We start from the raw sequence: 9,317 nt of genomic DNA on the forward strand, positions 1-9,317 counted from the left end.
GTCTTCATCTTTCTTAATGATCCCCAGAATTTTTCCATCCGAATTCCTCAGTACAAAATGATTAACATTCTCTTTGAATTCAATTTCAGCTATAATCCCATTTTTCTGTACTGTGTAGTTGGGGCGTCTCATTCTTCTTCCCAGACTTATACATGTATTCAAGTTGGACAATGGATTCTCATCTCTGAAGGTCATCGGAAAGTCTCTTTCGGCTATTTCCATTCTTTTCAGCTTTGCAGTCCTTTTTGACTTGTGATACTGAATCAACCTCCAGCTCCTCTTTTCTTTTAAGAATTTGAATCCTTTTCCAGCTTCTTCATACAAGTATTTTGACAGATCATTCATCTGTCTACCTGCCAATCTGCTTCTGTCTCTATAATCATACAATCTGAGAGTGGCCATTCTATCCAACTGTTCTTCATTGTAGTCACGACAGTCACTCCTAACCACAATCTCTCTCAGCAATCTGCTTTCCATAATCACTTTTAAAGATTCAGTAACTAATTCAAAGTACAGTTCCCTAGGAAGATCCACATCAGACTGTGGTCTTGTTGTTCTTTGTTGTGCCGAACTGCTTGACTCACCTCTTCCTCCTTTACCTCTTCCTCCTTATGGAACTCTTCTTGAAATAGGAGGTCTAAAGGGAATGGACTTCTTTGGTTTTGCAGGCCTCAAGTTAAAGACATTAATGTATATAGCCTCAACCATCTCTGTTGGTAGATTGGCAAGTTCAACAACATTGTGTCCTGCTGCTTTAAGTTCTTTTAACATTTTATCCATGCCAGGAGTTCTTGCCAATCCAGCAGGTACAAACCTACCATCAGCATAATATCTTGGGTTCTCTCCTTCCCTTAAGGCTTTCTCCCATTCATTCTTTTTAACATAAAAGAGGTATTTCAAATCCTCCTTTTCCAAGAAATTGAAGTCTGCTTCAGTCATTCCTCTTTGATTTATCATTATGTTTCTTAGAATGTTTATCATTTCTTCATTTTCCCAAGGGAGAAATGGTTCATCCTCAGGTTCAGGCTTAGGTTCCTCTGGGATGGGTGTTTCAACAGTAGGCACTTCATCTGGTTTTTCCTTTTCAGCCTGTTTCTTTTGTTTCTCCCTCAAAGTTTGGATTCTTCTCTTCTTTGCTTGAGGTTCATTAGTTGCTTCAGCCTGTTTGGTAGAGCTCTCAGCTTGGACCCTTTTCAATTTTTCTTTTCTTTTCAGTTTGTTGTATTGGTCCAACACTGATTCTCTAGATAAATATTCAACAATCTCAGGCTTCATACCTCTTTCCAGCAGGTATCCACACATTCTTCCAAAATTTTTCTTCAAACTTTCCATATTTTCAAGTTTCTCATTTTCTTTTACACACTTCTTAGTCACCTTCTCTCTCTCTCTCTGTTATACAGATCTTGTAGTTTGTCAAAGTTTAGGTTAGACAGATCTTTTTCTGAATGATTGTGCCTTATGAGATATTCCCTGAATTTCTGACTTTCCCTATTTTTCTCTTGCATCTTTTCCTTCAGGGCATCTCTCTCTTTGTCAAGTCTCATCTGCAACTGATCATCATCAAGATCAGCTAGTGAATCAAAACTTATGCCATATCTTCTTCGTTTTTCAATCAAAGGATTTTTCCTTTTAGCCTCCCTCATACTCAACTCAATGTTTGTCCTCTGTTCCTCAGTCATTGTGACTTGAGGGACACAACATTAGTAGATTTCACATTCATTTCCTGATCATTCTCAGGGTCATTATCATTATCATCAGAATCTTCAGATTCATCCTCTCCTTCAGATAGATCATTCATAGCATCAATCTTTGGTTCATTAGAGGATGGATTCTCAGAGATTGATACATCTGGCACTCCTTTCACGTGCTCATCTGGCCTTAAAGTCTGTAAAGGAATTGCCCATATGGGACTTTCTTCATCATCAGGGGTTTCTACAAAGTAGTTGTTCTTTTCATCCCATCTCCCTTTCTTTACAGACTCAGTACCTTCATCTGACATGAATGTTTATGGTCGATCCCTTTTCCTTGAATACTTCTTTCCTTACTTGAGATCATCCACATACTCCCATTCATCAAGATTTTTTCTAATGTCATCTTTGATCTGTTGAGCCCATTTCTGTGCAGCCATTGAGGCCATGGACTCACCAATTTCTTCTTCAGCCATCATATCAGTATTCAAATTTACTAGTTCAGCAGTCTCATTTGACTTTGTTTCTTGTTGACTTTCAGTTTGAAACATGCTGACCACCATAGCTAGGGAGTTATCAACTTCCTCATCTATTCTCAACTCAATCAAGGCCTCTATCACTTCTTGATAAGCCACTTCTTCAATGAATTCCTTTGCAATTTGGCTTGATTGATCTAGTTTTCCTGCTCTGCCAACTCAACAGGGTCCATAGTTTGGGCCAGTTTTTCTCTGTCCCTTGTTTCTCTCAAAATGTTTTCTTGTTCCCTTAGAGCAGCAGTAGCAACTTCATCATTTTCTCTAAACAAAATATCCTTTTCTGGATATGCCTTAACAGGCTCTTTTGCTGTAACCTTTGCCTTACCCTTCTCAATCCTTCTCCTCACATCCTCCTCATCTTCAGACTGTACTTCCAGTTCTAGGTCATGCTCTATTCTCTTGGAACTTTCTTCTTGATCAGCTTCTGGTTCAGTGTTTATAAGTTTCTCAGTAGCAGCATTTTCATCAATGATTTCTTCAATTTGAGCATCAGTAACATCAGTCTGAACATCAGTAGCTATGTCAGTTAAGACATCAGTAGCAATTTCAGCAGCTACATTCTCCTCAACATTTGTCTTTTCAATCTCATTCACTATCTCAACATTCTCTACATTTCTTTCCACATTTCTCATTTCATCAATATAGTCATAATCTTGTTCTGCACCCTCAGACATATCACCTTCATACTCTTCTTCATCCAAAATTCTCCTCTCCTCACTACTTTCCTCTCCATCATCATACATATTCATAATCAGCTTTAAACTGTCTGCAGTCTCAACAACTGCTACAGTCTCTTCAATATTCACATTTGAGACAGTTGGCCTAGATTCATTCTCCCCCTGTTTTGGGGCAGCTGAGGTCTTCTCAACCTCCTGCACCAGGGCTTGAATTCTCGTGTTAGCTTGAACCAACTTCTCTAACAGCATCACATTTTCATTGGTCACCTCCTCATTTCTTCTTTTCAATTCAGCATTCTCTAACATCAAATCTAGATTTTTCTGGAACAGGTCTGTGTTAGTGAGTGGTGATGTGGGTGGTGTTGTGAAGAATGTTTCATGTTCAGGTTGTTCTGTGGTGTGAGTTTGGTAAGTGGATGGTGATGGTGATTGTGTATGAACTGGGCTTGGAATGAGTGAGTCTGTGTGGGTTGGGCTATATGTAGGTGGTGTTTATGGTGGTGGTGATGTATGTGATGAGGTTTCAGGTTGGCTAATGGTTAGGGTTTGAGGTGGGGATTGAGTGGTTTGATGTGTTGGAGTTTGTGGTGGTGAAGGAATAGGTTGTTCAAGTTGCTCAAGATGCTCCCCCTGAACAGGTGCATCAATATCCATAGCTACTCCAGCTCCTCCTCCATCTCCATCAATATCATCATTTTCATCATCAGAACCATCATCATCACTCTCAACCTCATCTCCTCCTTCCTCCTCTGAGCTTAACTCAGGCACAGGCATCACAACCAAGTCATGGTTCAACAACCATGGAAATATCTCAAATGGGACATTTGAGTTGTACACATTTGAAACACCTGGATTCTTGATTCTTCTGTATGTATCAGGGTTTTGCAACATCTGTATAGTTCCAACAGTGGGTAGATCTTGAAGCTCACTGTTGAAGATTATCTGTAGGAACCTTGGATATTGTAAAAATCTCTTCTTTTCTGCCTTCTTCAGGTTTCCTACTAATCCTTCAAATATCATCTTTGAAAAATTGAAGGGCAGATCATATATAATCCCAACTGTGGCATTTGCCAAGTCGTGACTCATCAAGGTCCATGATCCCTTCCTTGGAGCAAATCCATGGATCACATGGTGAATAAGAAATCTGTACAACATAGGAAACATGCCCTTCTGAAACTGTCCATCATGAACATTTCCTTGATAACCCATTGTTTCTTCAAATATCTTCATTAAGTGAGGTGTTCTGAAGTTTATTGAGTTGTGATCACCATCATTCAACCGGAGACATCTTCTTATCATTCTCTCTGTAATATGTATCTCTTGTCTAGCCACAGTTGCCTCGATTCTTTTACCATTTATGTCCTCAACTAGTTCTGCAGATCTCCAGAAATCCAAGGAGTGATTTCTGTAAATTACAGGGCTTTCAGTGAATGTGAAGCTGACATTGGACCGAGCCATCCAAGTTATCATCCTAGCCATCGGCTCATTGTCAGGTGTGACTTGTAGAAGTGCACACATATTATGTTTTGGTTCGAAGACATACTTGGGTTCATCGTCTGCCATATCTGAATCACATAAACAAACATATTCAAAGTGAAATTAGTCATAAAGTTCAGTACTTTTAGATAATTTTAAGGTATAAAAATGAAGAAGAAAGAAAAGAGAGAAAATCATCAAGAACCTGTTCTTCGATAAATTTATAACCTAAACACATAAACAGAGTATTAGTAATCAGATACATAATCAAAGCCCATTATAGTCTAATCGTGGTCGAAAAACACATTAATGTTGCTTACCGAGTCGAAATTAGAGGGCTAATTCAAGTTAGGGTTAGGAATAATAGAATGTGATAAGTCGGTTTGGGTTTCGTTGAGAGTAAGCAGTTTGCAGTGGAAGGAGAGAGAGGGAAAAATAATGTTGAAAATTTTGCCTAACTCCCTCTTATATACCTTTTGAAAGTGGGTTTTAAATGCTTTTCGTCATTTTGTGAATTATTAGCTGTCAAACAGTAACATTATCCACTTGATATTAAAAACAATATTTATCTTTTAAGTTAATAAAACCTTACTCGGAATTATTTATTTTAAAGTCTACTCGGTATACATCCACTTACAAAGCTTACCCGGTCAAACTTTGCTTGGAAAATTTTCATTTTTGAATATACAAAGTTTGCCTGAATCCTTCTATTTAGAAACCTTGCTCGATCAAGATAATTAATTTAGAGTTAAGACATAATGAAGAAAGCTTACCCGAAATACAAGATTTCTTGAGAAATTAATCACAAGGAAAATAATCAAGTATAAACATCAAATAAACATCCTTACTAGGAATCAATTAAGATCCCCATATACATTTATTCAATTCAAATTAAATGATATGATTTAGCATAAACCCTAATGAAATAAGAATCATAATCAAACAATCATACTCAAAACATATACATTCAAGCATACTTGAAAACATAGTGTGCCCAAGCAACCATTCAAGAGAATAGTGTACCCGAACACCTTTCTAATGCAAAGTATACCCGAATAACCTTCATATAGTACAAAGTGTGTCCGGAAAAGGATTTCTAGTAGACAGTGCACTCGAAAAGTTAAGTTTTGAAATTACTAAGTATATTGAGGGAACAAAAGTGTACCTGAAATATAAAGTGTGCCTGGAAAAGTTTGCTCGAAAACACTTGTAATTTCAAAGAAATCATAAACACATATATCACAGAGCATGCTCGGAATGAAATTAAAACACATAAACATTTAAGTGTGCTATAGTCTAAAATCTCAAAGAGCTTGCCCGAAAATCCTATGTTAGCACTAAGCTTGCTAGGATAAACACATTCAATCATCAGGTATTCCCTTACCCGAGGGATTTCAACATGTCAAACCATACCCGAAAAATGACAAACTTAAATAGTAATATCTAAGCATGCCCGGAAAGATTAACAAACCTTTCCTCACAACATATTCACACAAACCACAAAGCTTACTTGATGTACTTGACTAAGTTCATAAAGTTTGCTTGGAATCACAATCAGCATATAACATGCATAGCTTGCCCGAAATAAGAATTTCATGTTAAAAGCTAGCTATAACAACACATAATCATCTTAAGACTTCAAGCTTGCTCGGGAAATGAGTACAACAGTGTACTCTACCCGGAAAGTGTAAACACTTCAAAGCATGCTCGAAAATCATAAAGTTAGTCAAAAATGACTAAGCTTACTCGGAAAGGTCATAAATCATCAAACCTTACCCAAAATATCATATTCAAACATATTCAACTGTTTTGTGCCCGGAAAGGTTATAAAACATTAAACCTTACCCGAACTTACATATTCAGCCAATTAAAGGCAAAATGCAACACTTTTTGACTTAAACCACTTTGTCAAAATATATTTTTCATTTCAGATCATAGTTTAAGAGCAAATGGTGCATTTAGAGATCAAATTTCAGTTATATTTCTCTTCAAAACAGTTTCTTCCATTTTCTGAAAAGATCTCAAGAATGGGATCATATTGACTAAGTAGCTATCTCAATACTTCACTCTCAGCATTATTGTGACAACATAGATAGGTTAACAACAGGTATAAACTTAGCATGAATTTCATTTCCTTGGTGATATGATTTAGGTTCAATTTAAGCATAATGCATTAATGGTCAACACTGTGATATGATGCCTCATATCTCTACTCAAAGCTTATTTGGCTTTCCCCAGATCACCCCAATTTGACTCCAACCTCCTGTATTTGGTCAAAAATAGTTTTTGTATGACAGAACTTATTGTATTTTTGTATTTTTGAGATTCAAACATATATAGAGGTTGAACTTTGGGCTTACAGTTAGTAACATGCCTTTCATTCAAGATGAGACAGATTTTGTCAACATCTTTGTAGTTCTTGTTGTAACCCTCTTGTTTGATAAAATATTTAAAACACTTATCAACTTTTGGTTGATTTATTCATTCTTCCCCTTCTTTTTGATATTTTCTCAAATTTTCTTAAAGCATGTTCTTTGTCATATTTAAAGATGTTTCATTTTTGGTTGACCAAATAACAACAGGCTCGTGTATGACTGGGTAATCACTTTTCTGCCTATCATTTGGATAGATTTATCTTGAGACATGCAAAGACAACTATGTATCTCCACATAAAGATCAGCATATTCATTATGTTTATATCACCTAAGATTTTACATCATCATGGGAAAGCAACCATACATGTTAATGCCTATACTAAGGTCTTTTTAGCCTATTAATTCCATATGATCAGCTAAGTAGTCAATGTACTATCATTTCCCATTAAACACAGTTTAATATTCAATCACCCCAATATCTCTTCATTGTCAGGTTAATGGCTATCCTGTTTGACCAAAAGTGGTCAACAGGACCAAACATACATGTGAATATATGTCCTTTCAAAGTTAGAGCTATTGACATAGTTTTAAGTGAAGGAATAAGAAACAAGTTATTATTGCCCCAAATGCATTCAGTTTTCAGGTCAATGGCTATCCTTTGAATCTGTAGAGATTTAAGGACCAAACATACATGGGTGCATGTCCTTCAAACTGGGCAAATGACATAGTTTTCAGCAAAAACAACTACTTGAGACTTTTCTTAAAAAAAATCCTTCTTTTAAGCTTCTTGTAAAGCTTGAACTGAATAATCTTATCATATCTCTGCACCATTAACAACATGCTCATGTTTTGATCAAAATATAGTATTTATGTAAAATTCATTGGAAAATCTTCATTTCATCACTTAATTTTGACATAAAACACATTTTGACACAAACAGTTGTAACATATTCAAATCTTAATCAAACATGAAATCATCAAGACAAGTAGACAGTACTAACAATCAAATTCTAACTTATCTTAATAACATCAGAAGATCAGATAAAGCACATATTCAAGCAATTAAGCAATGATATCAGATAAGTTTACATCAACAAGTAATTCATAACAAGAACTCTTATCCTGACATCACAAATGAACATCAACTGATAATCATGCAAACCTATCAATCAGATCAAACATGTCAAATTTTGCATTCGTACACAGTTAAAGCACATAACAGTTAACATATTCAGTAGCATATTCAAATATCATACTTAAGTAACATAATCAAGCATATTCACTAAACATTCAATATGTGTAATCTCTAACAAAATAATCAGTTATCACAGAGAGACACACAACCAGGCACACATCCTTAATCAGATTTCATCAGAGTTGATCATTCCCAGGGCTTTCAGAAGAAAGTTGAACCTGGTTCTATCAAGTGGTTTGGTGAAAAGTTCAGCCAAATTGTCACTTGTATCACCTCTTTGCATTTCAATCAAACCTTTTTCACTACAGTCTCTGATGAAATGATGTCTGATTTTAATGTGCTTAGTTTTGGAATGTTGAACTGGATTCTTAACAGTAAAATATGCAGCAGTATTGTCAATAAGAATAGGGGTGTTCAAGAAATTCAAACCATAGTCCAGCATCTGATTTTGAATCCATAAAACTTGTGCACAGCAGGCAGATGCAGCAACATATTAAGCTTCTGCAGTAGAGATTGAGACTGTAGTCTGCTTTTTGCATTGCCATGACACTAGCCTTCCACCCAAAAATTGACATCCTCCTGAGGTTGACTTTTTGCTCATGTTGCAGCCATCATAATCACTGTCTGTATATTCAATCAGATCAAAAGATTGATTCTTTGGATAACAAATCCCTAGGTCTGGTCTTCCCTTCAAATATCTGAATATTCTTTTAAAAGCAATCATGTGGGAGACTTTTGGATTTGATTGGAATCTTGCACACACACATACAGCAAACATGATATCTGGTCTTGTTGCAGTCAGATACATCAGAGATCCAATTTTGGCTCTATATTCATGTTCATCTATAGGCTCCCCCTTTTCATCTGCAATCATCTTTTCTTTGGTGTCCATTGGAGTTGAAGCAGTCTTGTACTCTTGACAGTTGAACTTGTTCAAGATGTCCTGCACATATTTGTTTTGATGAATGAAAATCCCCTCAGCCTTCTGTTGAACTTGCAATCCTAGAAAGAAGTTCATTTCTCCCATAGAACTCATGCTGTATTTGGACTTCATTACCCCTTTAAACTCCATACACATTTGTTCATTTGTAGAACCAAAGATGATGTCATCCACATACACTTGTTACAGAAGCAAGTCTGATCCCTTTCTTTTGTAGGAGAGTGTCTTGTCAATGGCTCCTCTTTTGAAACCATTTTCAAGAAGATGATTTGATAGCTCATCATACCATGCTCTAGGAGCCTGATGCAATCCATAAAGGGCTTTGTTTAACTTATACACCCTGTTTGGATACATTGGATCCTCAAAACCTGGAGGTTGAGCAACATACACCTCTTCATCAATCTTTCCATTTAGAAATGCAGACTTAACA

Source organism: Bidens hawaiensis, unplaced genomic scaffold, assembly GCF_021521415.1.
Source record: "Bidens hawaiensis isolate Kalapana, Puna unplaced genomic scaffold, B.hawaiensis_p1.1 tig00006270_1, whole genome shotgun sequence".
In the NCBI taxonomy this organism is placed as follows: domain Eukaryota; kingdom Viridiplantae; phylum Streptophyta; class Magnoliopsida; order Asterales; family Asteraceae; genus Bidens; species Bidens hawaiensis.